Genomic DNA, 15,170 nt, shown 5'->3' with positions numbered 1-15,170 from the left:
ATAATCACTGATGAAAGCTAAAATCATTACATGAATGTTAGGGAAACATTCCAATATTAAAGCTCAAACTGACAAACTCCTAAATTCACCCATAAAGCATAACATATATTATTAGGTGGGAAACCCAGATTTTAGGGCCCTCCTGATATGATGGAATAAGAAACAGATAATACCATCAATGCCAAATTTAAAAAACTCCAAACCCCAAATTAATCAATAGTCTAATCAAGTTGATAGATCTAAATGCCAGTTTTCAGGAATTACTTGGGGATAGAATAGAGGAGAGAGATAACACAACAAAGATAGAGTTAGCAAGATCCCAAATGTGGGTAACTGCCCAAAACAAATGATGCAGTGTTTCTTTCACAAATAAGTGGCATTAAGAAACAAAAGAGGGGCTGGGAGTGTAGTTCAGTGGTACAGAGCATGCTGAGCATGTACAAGGCCCTGGATTTGATCCCCAGTACCAAAGAATTTAAAAAATTAAAAAGATAGAGGTAAAGGAAGAGGAATAAAAAAGGGAAAGAAGGAAGAACAATGAAGAGAAAATTGAGAAGAAGGGAAAAGGAAAGGGAGGGAAGAAATAAACTGTTAGTTATAAGTGAGATTTTCAGGGACATAGACAAATACAAAGTAGGGACCTTAGTTGGATATTGATTTGAACAAAAAGAAAAAGACATTTTTAAGATAAATGGGATAACCTTAACATGGTTTAGTTACTAAATGATATTTAAGTTTTATTGTTATTTTTGTTGGTAGTGATAATGTCATGGTTGTTCATAAAAAGTCCATATCTGATACAGATACAACATGAAATATTTATGAGTGAAATGATATATTGTCTTAGATTTGCTCTACTGCTTTAGAAGAAAACATGGGTAAAAGGGAGATAAAACAGAATTAGCAGGAAGTTGATCAGTGTTAAAAATAAATGACTGTATTATTCGATTTTCATGTGCATTTGAAATTTCTATGTATTCAAAGTTTGAAATTTTGTGTACTTTTTTAACATCTAAGAACTTGGGCTGGGGTGTATCTCAGTGGTAGAGTGTTTGTCTGGCATGAGGCTCTGGGTTCCATCTGCAGCACCACAAAAAACAAACAAACAAACAAACCCAAAACCCAAAATAAATAAATAAATTCCCAAGAATTGATATTCACATACCCCAGGTAATTAGAAACTAGAAAGAGACTGAGGCCATTTAAATGTGGTAACATTTGAATATGTCTTTCTTAAAGCAAGTATGCTACCTCCCTCCCTCAGAGACAAAAAGAAACTTTCATTCTAACAAAATTACCTCCCAGTGATATTTGCACGCCAGTGCTCACTGGAGTATTTAGATCCTACCAATGAAACACAGGAAAAGGAAATCATGCTTCTGGCACTGCTGTCAAGATTCTCATAGCTGATGGCAGCAGTGTGCTCAGCTCCAGATGGCCAAATATCTGCCAAGATTGTGCCAGCAAACACTGAAGCTTACTTGTGGGCAAAAATTCATCTTCTTCATTAGACCATGCTGCATCTTTGTTGATTAACAAACCCTTGGATGAGTTCTTTATACCAGAAGGGATCTCTGTCTCATCATATCTTAGGGCAGTTTTTGAAGAACCCAGTGAGAAACTGGATGGCAATTAGCTCACTCAAGGTCTTCAGAGAGGATGGAAGAAGGTGTTGCATTTTTTTGAAACATTTTTTAGTTGTAGATGGACACAATATCTTTCTTTCTTTCTCTCTCTCTCTCTCTCTCTTTCTTTCTTTCTTGTACTGAGGATCGAACCCAGGGCCTCACACCTGCGAGACAAGTGCTCTACCACTGAGCTACAGCCCCAGCCCAAATGTGTTTCATTTTGAGCCATCTACTGAAGATGTAGTTGAATCTTTTCAAGAGCTGTTTGGCATTTGATTGGATTGGGTTCGAGGACTTTTACCTTGTTTGTGAGTGACCAGATTATTTCAATTCTTTTATATAGTTCATCTTCTCATTTTCTACACATTCCTCCAAAGTCAACCCTTTCTGCCAATCCTCTTCCCATGAAAGTTGTCTTTGATGCACTGCAACCCTATCATTGAGCTCTTTATCTTGATCTTTTAATTCCCCAATGAGCAGCTGCTGCTCCTTCTGTTGTTTCTTCATAGAGGAATTCTCAACTGCTGAACTGATATTCTAGTAAGGAAGGTCACTAAAGCATTCATAGGTGTTGCCTTTGCCCCCAGAGAAAGTCAGTGCAGGCAGTATCCCCTCAGAAACACCATAGGTAAATCCCTGAAGAGGTGGGGGCAACCTAGAGTCGGAGCCTCACACTCTCTGCCAGTCCCTTTGAGCCTGCCCAAACCATCTTTTGAAGGATGAATATATTGCATAGTATACATATGCCACATTGTCTTTACCCATTCATCCATTGAAGGAAATTTACATTTTCACTATATGTTGGCTATTAGGAATAATGATGCAATGAACATGGAAATGCAGTTATCTCTTCATGATACTGTTTTCTGGATATATAACCAGATAGAGTTGCTGGATCATCTGGTAGTTATTTTATTTATTTATTTGTTTGTTTATTTGTCTATTTATTTTTGAGGACCCTCCATACTGTTTTCCCTAATGGCTGTAGAAATTTATGCTCCCACCAACAGTGTGCAAGGGTTCAGTTTTCTCTACATCCTCTTCCTTCTTATCTCTTGTCCTTTTGATAATGGCCATTTTTTATAGATAGATGCAATATCTTTATTTTGTTTATTTATTTTTATGTGCTACTGAGGATCAAACCTAGGGTCTCACATGTGTGAGGCAGGTGCTCTGCCAATGAGCCACAACCCCAGCCCCTTGATAATGGCCATTTTAACAGATATAAGGTGATATCTGATTGTGGCTTTGATTCACATTTCCTTATGATTAGAAATGTTAAGTACCTTTTCATATATATGTTGTCCATTTGCATATCTTCTTTGAAAAAGTATTTATTTCAAGTCCTTTGCCCATTTTTAAATATCCAAACTATAGCACAGCACATCTGACAAATGATCTGGAAGGAGTTATACCCATCCACCTCAGGTAACCTACCTGCTATGAATTCTCTAACTCTAGCACTTACCATCCACAGTCTAAAAGTAGTCTCACATGCTTTGGGACTCAAATGGGAATATGTTCATCTTTGCTACAAGGGATTGGCCTGCAGAACTTGGCTTACCTGTGGACCCTGAAGCAGTTCTAGGACTCAGTTCTAGCCCCAATCAGCAGCAGTCTAGAACCAGTCATTCCCACGAAGGAAACCTACTATGATCGGTAGGAGCCTTTACAAGGATCTAGTAGAAATCACATTCACTTCACACTTGGTAATAAGTCTAACATCTATGGTCCCAACTACAAACCCTGAATCAAATATTTGTCCCACTTCCAGATCCATTGACCCCAGAGGTAATTAATTTCGTCTAGGGACCAGATGCCCACCTGAGCCTCTGATAAGAGGTCTACCAACCATGGACCTCACTGTAGACCTAGAAACTACCATATAATTTGGTTCTAACCTTATTGCTTTATGATCCTAGATACAATTCTATCATCTCAGGTGCCTGATGGGAAAATAAAGGTTTTACCTGCTAAACCCAGGCTATAAAGACTAGAAGAGATATTTGCTCCCTCAAAATGCACAGGCAATGATACAAGGCTACATGATTTTTAAAAAATGAGTCTAACATGAGACAACCAAAAGACACTAATAAGGCCCCAGTAACTGACACTAAGGTAATAAATATCTAAAAATAATTCAAAAATAACCATCTTAAAAAATGTTGATAAGATGCAAAAGAAGAATTAAAGATAACAAAATGAAATTGGGGAAAGGGGCACAAACAAAATGAGACATTTAATAAATATAGAGAAAACATTAAAAAAAACAAACAGAAATCCTGGAGCTGATTAACATGACAAATATAAAGAAAATCAATAGAGCATTTCAGTAGTAGACTTAAACATGCAGAAGAATTAATGCATTTTGTTCACTGTACAAAAATCAATAAATGATCACTATATTCATAGAATGAAGGATAAAATTCATAATCTCAATAGATGCAGAAAAAAGTATCTGAGAAAATTAAATATTCATTCATGTAAAAAAACCTCAACAAATTATATATGAAAGGAATTTACTTCATTAATATTACAGCCTGGGGATAGAGACGCAGGGTTACAGTGCTGCAGTTTCTGCCAGCCGCGCAAGCACCGCACTCAGGGCTGAATTCTGGGTTCGAGAGGGGGGAAGGAAGCGGTCCATCTCGGTTCTCCACACCGGTCAGACCACAGAGGAGGCCAGCAGCCACCATGTTGGTAAACTGACGTCACCATACCTGTTTTTGACTGACCGCAGCTCATTCAGCCATAGAACAGGTAATTTCAGGCTGCAATTCGCCTGCGGCTTGCAGACAGATTGCTAGGGTTCAGCGCCTGGGTGCTTCTTAAAATCTGATCTTATCGGAGTGAACACCGAGCGCGGGGCGGCCGAGTTCCGGCTCCCGGAACCGTCCCGGAACCGCCCGGGCTCAGGGCTGCGGAGCCTGCGGAGGCTGCTTCTTGGACCCTGCTACTATCAGAGCAAACACCAAGCACTAAGAAGCCGAATTCCGGCTCCCGGAACTGAGCCCACGGGGACTGCTTCTTGGAGCTTACACTTATAGGAGCTTACACCGAGCACGGAGCGGCCGAGTTCCGGCTCCCGGAACTTCCCTGGACCGGGGCTAGGAGCCCGCGGAAACTGCGTCTCGGTCCGGGTCCTGCTGAGGGCCGGTCAGGACTCACCCGTTGCTTGGGTTGCCTGGCAAGGGGAACGAAATGCTGCCATTCGCATAGGATACCAACATGGCAGAGATCTGATGTCAGCAGAAAGCGGTGGAGGAGAGATCTTCATCAATACCAGTGGTGACATAAGCAGTTGGTCTCCTGGTAAGGGGGGTGAGGCTCAGTCACCCGAGTCTCCTCAATTTGTCCTCGAGCCAGAGGGAAGGAGCCGGGCCGCCACCAGCCCCCGGAGCAGGCCCAGCGGCTCGCCAGCGTGGTGACCGCGTGACCCCAATTGGAGAGGGGGCGGAGCAGAGCCGCCACCCACACCCGCCAGGTGGGCAGACCCACGACCCAGTAGTACATGGGCGTGGTAGGAGGGGCAGGGCAGAGCCGCCCTTCGCGCTTGCAAGGTAAACAGACCTGTGACAGCCTGGCGGGTCAGGCCCAGTGGCCTGCCAGTGTGGTACACACGTCACCCCAACTCGAGTAGGGGCAGAGCAGATCCTTCTCCCACGCCCGGATCAGGCCCTGCCGGTGTGGTGGTCACGTGACCCCAATTGGAGTGGGGGCGGAGCGGAACCGCCACCTGTGCCCGCAGGGTGAGCAGACCAGTGATCAACCTGCAGATCAGGCCCAGGGGTCCGCAGGCGTGGTAGGAGGGGCAGGGCAGATCCGCCGCCCGCGCCTTCAAGGTAGGCAGACCTACAACAGACCGGCGGATCAGGCCCAGGAGCCTGCCGGCGTGGTACAAACACCACCCTAATTGGAGTAGTGACAGAGCAGAGTCACCTCCCTTGCCAGGAACAGGCCCAGCGTCCTGCAGGCGGGGTAGTCACGACACCCCAATTGGAGTAGGGGCAGAGCAGAGCCTCCACCCGTGCCCGAAAGGTGGGCAGATCTGCGACCGACCAGCGGGACAGGCCCAGTGGCCTGCTGGTACGACAGACACGTCACCCCATTTGGAGGAGGGGCAGAGTAGAGCTGCCGCCCGCGCCTGCAGGGTAGGCAAACCTGCAACCGACCGGCGGATCAGGCCCGGTGGCCTGCCGGCGTGGTACACTCGTCACCCCAATTGGAGTAGGGACAGAACAGAGCCGCCACCAGCTCCCAGAACAGGCCCAGTGACCTGCTGGCGTGGTAGCCACGACACCCCAATTGGAATAAGGAGAGAGCAGAGCCGCCGCCCGCACCTGCAGGAAAGATACGCAAGCAGTATGAAAAGACAAGGAAAGAAAGGACCACAAGCAATGCAGGTCAACGCAACTTTAGAAGAGGTAACAGCTGCAGCAGATGGAATGTCAGATAAAGAATTCAGGATATACATGCTTCAGATGATCTGGAGTATCAAGGAAGACATTAAACAGCAAAATCAGACAATGAAAGATCACTTCGACAACGAATTACGCAAACAAATCCAGGAAGCAAAGGATCAACTATACAGGGAGATAGAGGTTATAAAAAACAAGCAATCAGAAATCCTAGAAATGCAGGAAGCAATAAACCAACTTAAAAACTCAATGGAGAATACTACCAGCAGAGTAGAACACTTAGAAGATAGAACATCAGACAATGAAGACAAAGTATTTCAACTGGAAAAGAACATAGACAGCTCAGCAAGTCTGTTAAGAAACCATGAGCAGAACATCCAAGAAATATAGGATAACATTAAGAGACCAAACTTAAGAGTCATTGGGATACAGGAAGGTACAGAGCTCCAAACCAAAGGAATGAGCAGTCTATTCAATGAAATAATACAAGAAAACTTCCCAGACTTGAAGAATGAGACAGAATCCCAAATCCTAGAAGCCTACAGGACGCCGAATGTGCAAAATCATAAGAGATCCACACCTAGACACATTATAATGAAGATGCCCAACATACAGAATAAGGAGAGAATTTTAAAAGCTACAAGAGAAAAGAAGCAGATTACATTTAGGGGTAAACCAATCAGGATAACAGCTGATCTTTCAACACAGACTCTGAAAGCTAGAAGATCCTGGAATAACATATTTCAAACACTGAAAGAAAATGGGTTCCAACCAAGAATTGTGTATCCAGCGAAATTAAGCTTCAGGATGGAGAATGAAATTAAAACCTTCCACGATAAACAAAAGTTTAAAGAATTCGCAGCTAGAAAACCATCTCTTCAAAACATCCTCGCCAAAGCATTACAGGAAGAGGAAATGGAAAATAACAATGAAAACCAACAGTGGGAGGTAGGACAGTAAAGGGGGGGGGAAATAATCAAAGAGGAAAACAAACCATGTTTAGTAACAGAAATGAACAAATATGGCTGGAAGAACAACCCATATCTCAATAATAACCCTAAATGTTAATGGCTTAAACTCACCAATGAAGAGACACAGGCTAGTAGAATGGATCACAAAACAAGACCCAACAATATGCTGCCTACAGGAGACGCATTTGATAGGAAAAGACATACATAGGCTGAAGGTGAAAGGTTGGGAAAAATCATATGACTCATATGGACTTCGGAAACAAGCAGGAGTGTCCATACTCATATCAAATAAAATAGATTTCAAGCCAAAGTTAATAAAAAGAGATAAAGAGGGACACTACATACTGCTTAAGGGAACCATACACCAACAAGACATAACAATCATAAATATTTATGCCCCAAACAATGGTGCAGCTATGTTCGTCAAACAAACTCTTCTCAAGTTCAAGAGTCTAATAGACCACCACACCATAATCATGGGAGACTTCAACACACCTCTCTCGCCACTGGACAGATCTTCCAAACAAAAGTTGAATAAGGAAACTATAGAACTCAATAACACTATTAATAACCTAGACCTAATTGACATATATAGAGTATACCACCCAACATCAAGCAGTTACACTTTTTTCTCAGCAGCACATGGATCCTTCTCAAAAATAGATCATATATTATGTCACAGGGCAACTCTTAGACAATATAAAGGAGTAGAGATAATACCATGCATCTTATCTGATCATAATGGAATGAAACTGAAAATCAACGATAAAAGAAGGAAGGAAAAATCATACATCAATTGGAGAATGAACAATAGGTTACTGAATGATCAATGGGTTATAGAAGACATCAAGGAGGAAATTAAAAAATTCTTAGAGATAAATGAAAACACAGACACAACATATCGGAATCTATGGGACACATTGAAAGCAGTTCTAAGAGGAAAATTCATTGCTTGGAGTTCATTCCTTAAAAAAAGAAAAAACCAACAAATAAATGATCTCATACTTCATCTCAAAATCCTAGAAAAAGAAGAGCAAAACAACAGGAAAAGAAGTAGAAGGCAAGAAATAATTAAAATCAGAGCTGAAATTAATGAAATCGAAACAAAAGAAACAACTGAAAAAATTGACAAAACTAAAAGTTGGTTCTTTGAAAAAATAAACAAAATCGACAGACCCTTAGCGATGCTAGCGAAGAGAGGAAGAGAGAGAACTCAAATTACTAGCATACGGGATGAAAAAGGCAATATCACAACAGACACTTCAGAAATACAGAAGATAATCAAAAACTATTTTGAATCCTTATACTCCAATAAATTAGAAGATAGTGAAGGCATAGATAAATTTCTTAAGTCATATGATCTGCCCAGATTGAGTCAGGAGGATATAGAAAACCTAAACAGACCAATATCAATTGAGGAAATAGAAGAAACCATAAAAAGACTACCAACTAAGAAAAGCCCAGGTCCGGATGGGTATACAGCAGAATTTTACAAAACCTTTAAAGAAGAACTAATACCAATACTTTTCAAGCTACTTCAGGAAATAGAAAAGGAGGGAGAACTTCCAAATTCATTCTATGAGGCCAACATCACCCTGATACCTAAACCAGACAAAGACACTTCAAAGAAAGAAAACTACAGAACAATATCTCTAATGAACCTAGATGCAAAAATCCTCAATAAAATTCTGGCGAATCGGATACAAAAACATATCAAAAAAATTGTACACCATGATCAAGTAGGATTCATCCCTGGGATGCAAGGCTGGTTCAATATACGGAAATCAATAAATGTTATTCACCACATCAATAGACTTAAAAATAAGAATCATATGATCATCTCGATAGATGCGGAAAAAGCATTCGACAAAGTACAGCATCCCTTTATGTTCAAAACTCTAGAAAAACTAGGGATAACAGGAACATACCTCAATATTGTAAAAGCAATCTATGCTAAGCCTCAGGCTAGCATCATTCTGAATGGAGAAAAACTGAAGGCATTCCCTCTAAAATCTGGAACAAGACAGGGATGCCCTCTCTCACCACTTCTGTTCAACATAGTTCTCGAAACACTGGCCAGAGCAATTAGACAGACGAAAGAAATTAAAGGCATCAAAATAGGAAAAGAAGAACTTAAATTATCACTATTTGCAGATGATATGATTCTATACCTAGCAGACCCAAAAGGCTCTACAAAGAAACTATTAGAGCTAATAAATGAATTAGGCAAAGTGGCAGGATATAAAATCAACACGCATAAATCAAAGGCATTCCTGTATATCAGCGACAAATCCTCTGAAATGGAAATGAGGACAACCACTCCATTCACAATATCTTCAAAAAAAATAAAATACTTGGGAATCAACCTAACAAAAGAGGTGAAAGACTTATACAGTGAAAACTACAGAACCCTAAAGAGAGAAATAGAAGAAGATCTTAGAAGATGGAAAAATATACCCTGTTCATGGATAGGCAGAACTAACATCATCAAAATGGTGATATTACCAAAAGTTCTCTATAGGTTTAATGCAATGCCAATCAAAATCCCAACGGCATTTCTTGTAGAAATAGAGAAAGCAATCATGAAATTCATATGGAAAAATAAAAGACCCAGAATAGCAAAAACAATGCTAAGCAGGAAGTGTGAATCAGGCGGTATAGCGATACCAGACTTCAAACTATACTACAGAGCAATAGTAACAAAAACAGCATGGTACTGGTACCAAAACAGGCGGGTGGACCAATGGTACAGAATAGAGGACACAGAAACCAATCCACAAAACTACAACTATCTTATATTTGATAAAGGGGCTAAAAGCATGCAATGGAGGAAGGATAGCATCTTCAACAAATGGTGCTGGGAAAACTGGAAATCCATATGCAACAAAATGAAACTGAATCCCTTTCTCTCGCCATGCACAAAAGTTAATTCAAAATGGATCAAGGAGCTTGATATCAAATCAGAGACGCGCCGTCTGATAGAAGAAAAAGTTGGCTACGATCTACATTCGGTGGGGTCGGGCTCCAAATTCCTCAACAGGACACCCATAGCACAAAAGTTAATAACTAGAATCAACAAATGGGACTTACTCAAACTGAAAAGTTTTTTCTCAGCAAAAGAAACAATAAGAGAGGTAAATAGGGAGCCTACATCCTGGGAACAAATCTTTACTCCTCACACTTCAGATAGAGCCCTAATATCCAGAGTATACAAAGAACTCAAAAAATTAGACAATAAGAGAACAAACAACCCAATCAACAAATGGGCCAAGGACCTGAACAGACACTTCTCAGAGGAGGACATACAGTCAATCAACAAGTACATGAAAAAATGCTCAACATCTCTAGCTGTCAGAGAAATGCAAATCAAAACCACCCTAAGATACCATCTCACTCCAGTAAGATTGGCAGCCATTAGGAAGTCAAACAACAACAAGTGCTGGCGAGGATGTGGGGGAAAGGGTACACTTGTACATTGCTGGTGGGACTGCAGATTGGTGCAGCCAATTTGGAAAGCAGTATGGAGATTTCTTGGAAAGCTGGGAATGGAGCCACCATTTGACCCAGCTATTCCCCTTCTTGGTCTATTCCCTAAAGACCTAAAAAGAGCATGCTACAGGGACACTGCTACATCGATGTTCATAGCAGCACAGTTCACAATAGCAAGACTGTGGAACCAACCTAGATGCCCTTCAATAGACGAATGGATAAAAAAAATGTGGCATTTATACACAATGGAATATTACTCTGCATTAAAAAATGACAAAATCATAGAATTTACAGGGAAATGGATGGCATTAGAGCAGATTATGCTAAGTGAAGCTAGCCAATCCCTAAAAAACAAATGCCAAATGTCTTCTTTGATATAAGGAAAGTAACTAAGAACAGAGTAGGGACGAAGAACAGGAGAAGAAGATTAACATTTAACAGGGATGAGAGGTGGGAGGGAAAGGGAGAGAGAAGGGAAATTGCACGGTAATGGAAGGAGACCCTCAGGGTTATACAGTGGAGGGGGTAGAGAGAGAGGAGGGGAGGGGAGGGGAGAGGTGGGGAGGGTGGAGGGTGGATAATGGGAAAGGCAGCGGAGCACAACAGACACTAGTATGGCAATTTGTAAATCAATGGATGTGTAACTGATGTGATTCTGCAATCTGTGTATGGGGTGAAGGTGGGAGTTCATAACCCACTTGAATCAAAGTGTGGAATATGATATGTCAAGAAATTTGTAATGTTTTGAACAACCCACAATAAAAAATTAAAAAAAAAAAAAAGAAAAACATCTCATGTAGTTGGCGAGCTTGCCCCACTTAAATCCCCCTTGTGTTTACAAAACTTCAGATTTTGGTATTTAATTGCTAGCAAACAGTGGGTAATAAAAGGTGCTCATCCGACCAAAAAAAAAAAAAAATATTACAGCCTATGTGTGAGTAGCCCTTAGGTGATCATCATACTTCACACTGGAGAGCGGAAAGCCTTTACTGTAAGATTGGGAACAAGACAAGTGTGCCCACTCTTGTTATTTCTATTCCCCATAAGAATGGAAGTACTAGTCAGAACAATCAGTTAAAAAAAAGACGGGAAAGAAATAGAAGTCATCCAAATCAGAAATGAAAGAGTAAAATTGTCTTTTTTGCAGAATACCTGATCCTACATTCAGAAAACCTAAACACTCCATCAAAAAAAGCCCTGGGACTAATAAACAAATTCAGTAAATTTCAGGATTTAAAATCAGCATGCAAACGTTAGTTGTAGGGCTGGGGATATAGCTCAGTTGGTAGAGTGCTTGCCTCACATGCACAAGGCCCAGCACCACACACACAAAAAAGTCAGTTGTAGTTGTATACAATAAAAACAAACAATCTGAGCAAGAAATTGAGAAAATTATATCATTTATAAAATGATACAATATAATATAAAATTATATAATAAAAATCATATTATTTATAGTAACATTGAAAGGAAGACTCTTGGGAATAAATTTAACCAAAGACATGAAAGATATATATGCTGAAAATTATAAAAACACTGATGAAAGAAATTGAGTAAGCCACTAATAAGTTGGAAAATATTCTGTGTTCATGAATTCTAATAATTAATTTTGTTAAAATGTCCATACTATGCAAAAGCAATCCCTATGAAAACCCAATGGTATTTTTACAGAAATATAAAAAAAATTCTAAAGTTTACGTTGAACCATAAACTCCCAATAGCCAAATCAATCTTGAGGAAGAAGAAAGAATCTAGAGACATCACATTTCCTGATTCCCTACTATGTTACAAGCCTACAATTATCGAACTAATATGATCTTGGTATAAAAAGAGACATATAGAGATCAATAGAACAAAATAACCCCCAAACAAACCCACATATGTATGTTCAACTAATCTAAAAAATGCACCAAGAATACACAGTCTATCAATAGTCTGTTTAATCAATGGTGCTGGGAAAACAACATGTGCATGCTAAAAATGAAATGAGCAGTAAGCTGTTGGAATTGGACACAATGTATAGGTAAGTAAAGCAATCAACACTATTCCAAAAAGCTTTTGAATAGCAAAAGAAGCAATATACAAAATGAAAAAGCAATCTAAATAATGTGAGAAAATAATTGAAAACCATACACCTAAGAAAGGATTGATATTCCAACAATATAAAGAACTCATAATACAGTAGGAAAAAAGCCACAAATATTTCTATTAAAAACAGGAAAGGAGGGCTGGGGTTGTGGCTCAGTGGTAGAGTGCTTGCCTAGCACGTGCAAGGTCCTGGGTTCAATCCTCAGCACCACATAAAAATAAATAAATAAAATAAAGATGATATTGTGTCCAACTAAAAATGTAAATATTAAAAAAAAAACAGACAAGGAGGTCAGTCTTGGAGAGGTTCCTTAGGAGCCACACTTCTTCATTTGTAAATTGTTCAGGAGGCTTTCAGCTAGGTCCAGTCTGTAGCTATGTTTCATGAACAATATGACAATGATATCACTGTTTGGAGCCCTCAGGTCAGGATTCATCAAATTGAATATGCAATGGAAGCTGTTAAACAAGGTTTGGCCACGGTTGGTCTGAAAAAATATCCATGCAGTGTTGGTTGCATTGGAGAGGGCACAGTCAGAGCTTGTAGCTTGCTGAAAAAAAATTTTCCATGTTGACACACATTGGTATCTCAATTGTGGGGCTTATTGTTGATGCTAGACTGTTCCATAATTCATGTACAAGAAGTGTTTGGATTCCAGATTTGTAATTGACAGAGCACTTCTTGTGTCTTACCTTGTATCTCAAATTAGAAGCAAGACCCATGTACCCACCATAGCTGGATACCCTGTTGTGTTGGGCTGCTTTTTGCTTATTGCTGGTATGATGATGCCCTCAGACTTTCTAAACCTGTCCATCTGCTAACTATTTGGACTGCAGAGCTATGTCCATTGGAGGCTATTCTAAATCAGCTCATACTTACTTGGAGAGACATATGTCTAAGTTTATGGAGTACAATTTAAATGAACTAGTTAAACATGATCACTGGAATGGAGACACTTCCTCCAGAGCAGTAACTAACTGAAAAGAATATTTCCAATGTGGATAAAGACTTGGAATTTACAATCTATAATAATGCTAATGGGTCTCTATTCCTAGAATGTCTTGAAGGAAGACCACAGAGAAGGGCACAGCCACAACAAACTGTTGATGAAATCGCAGAAAAGGCTGATGAACTTCAAGGTCTGCATAAACTCATGGAGAATTAAAAACATGATACTGGATTGTCATTGAAGAACTCAAAAGGGACATTAACCTTGGTACTCAGGAAGCTGAGACAAGAAGTCCAAAAGTTCAAGGCCAGCCTGAACAACTTAGTGAATCTTATCTCAAAATAAAATGAAATGGGCTGAGGATGTAGCTCAGTGGTAGAGTGCTTATACACAAGGACCTGGGTTCAATCCCCAATACCAAAAAAGCAGGATTGGGAGGATAAAAATGTCTTGAAACAAATGGAAACAAAACATGACAAAATTTGTGGGGTACAGCAAAAGCTAAGAGGAGAGTTTACAGTAATAAACACCTACGAGAGAGAGAGAGAGAGAGAGAGAGAGAGAGAGAGAGAGAGAGAGAGAGATTTCAGCCAGGCATGGTGGCACGTCTGTAATCCCAACAGCTCAGTGAGCTGTAGCAGGAGGATTGCAAGTTTGAAGCCAGCCTCAGCAATTTATGGAGACCATATCTCAAAAAGTAAACAGGATCTGGAATGTAGATCAAAGGTAATGAACCCCTGGGTTTAATCCTCAACATAATAATAATAATATGCAAATGATATGAATAGACATTTCTCAAAAGAATAATTACAAATGACCAATGAGTATGAAAAAATATTAAATATATCATTGGCCATCAAAGAATACAAATCAAAAGTACAATGAGTTATCATCTCACTCCAATTAGAACAGCTATTATTAAAAAAAAAACCACAATAACAAATGCTGTCAAGGATGTGAAGGAAAAATATCTCATACATTATTAGTGGGAATGTGAATTAATACAACCATTACAGAGGACAGTACAGCAAGAGGTTCCACACACACAAAAAAAATCAAAATAGATGGGGATGAGTCACGGGGAGAACAGAGGAATTTGATTGAACAAAGGGTGCAGGGAAGGAGAGGGGGCATCAGGGTAGGAAAGATGGTGGAATGAGATGAACATCATTACCTAAGGTACATGTATGACTGCACATGTGGTGTACCTCTACATCGTGTACAACCAGAGAAATGAAAAGTTGTGCTCCATTTGTGTACAGTGAATCAAAATGCATTCTGCTGTCATGTGTAACTTATTAGAACAAAAAAAAAAACCCCTCAAAATAGAAATACCATATGATTCAGCTATCCCACTTCTGGGTACCTATATAAGGGAAAGAAAATCAGCATAGCAAACAGATACCTGTATTCTCACATTTATTGATGCACTACTCACAGTAGCTAAGATGGCAAGTCAACTTAGGTTCCCATTAATGGATGAATGGATAAAAATAATGGATGTAGTGTACATATACAATGGAATATTGTTCATTCATAAAGAGGAATGAAATTCTGTCATTTGCGGCAAAATGGATAGAACTAGAGGACATCATTTTAAGCAGAATAAACCAAGCACAGAAAAAT

General features: G+C 39.9%; 1 pseudogene; it reads left to right on the top strand.

Annotated features, from left to right (window-relative positions):
* The first annotated feature begins 12,971 nt into the window (after window positions 1-12,971).
* Window positions 12,972-13,845, top strand: LOC124105072 (proteasome subunit alpha type-1-like; annotated as a pseudogene).
* The last annotated feature ends 1,325 nt before the right edge of the window (window positions 13,846-15,170 follow it).

The sequence above is a fragment of the Marmota monax genome, unplaced genomic scaffold (genome assembly GCF_021218885.2).
Source record: "Marmota monax isolate L192 unplaced genomic scaffold, Marmota_monax_Labrador192_F-V1.1 WCK01_AAM20220418_F8-fsc00192, whole genome shotgun sequence".
Taxonomy (NCBI): Eukaryota; Metazoa; Chordata; class Mammalia; order Rodentia; family Sciuridae; genus Marmota; species Marmota monax.
This window is presented reverse-complemented; position numbering and strand designations above follow the sequence as displayed.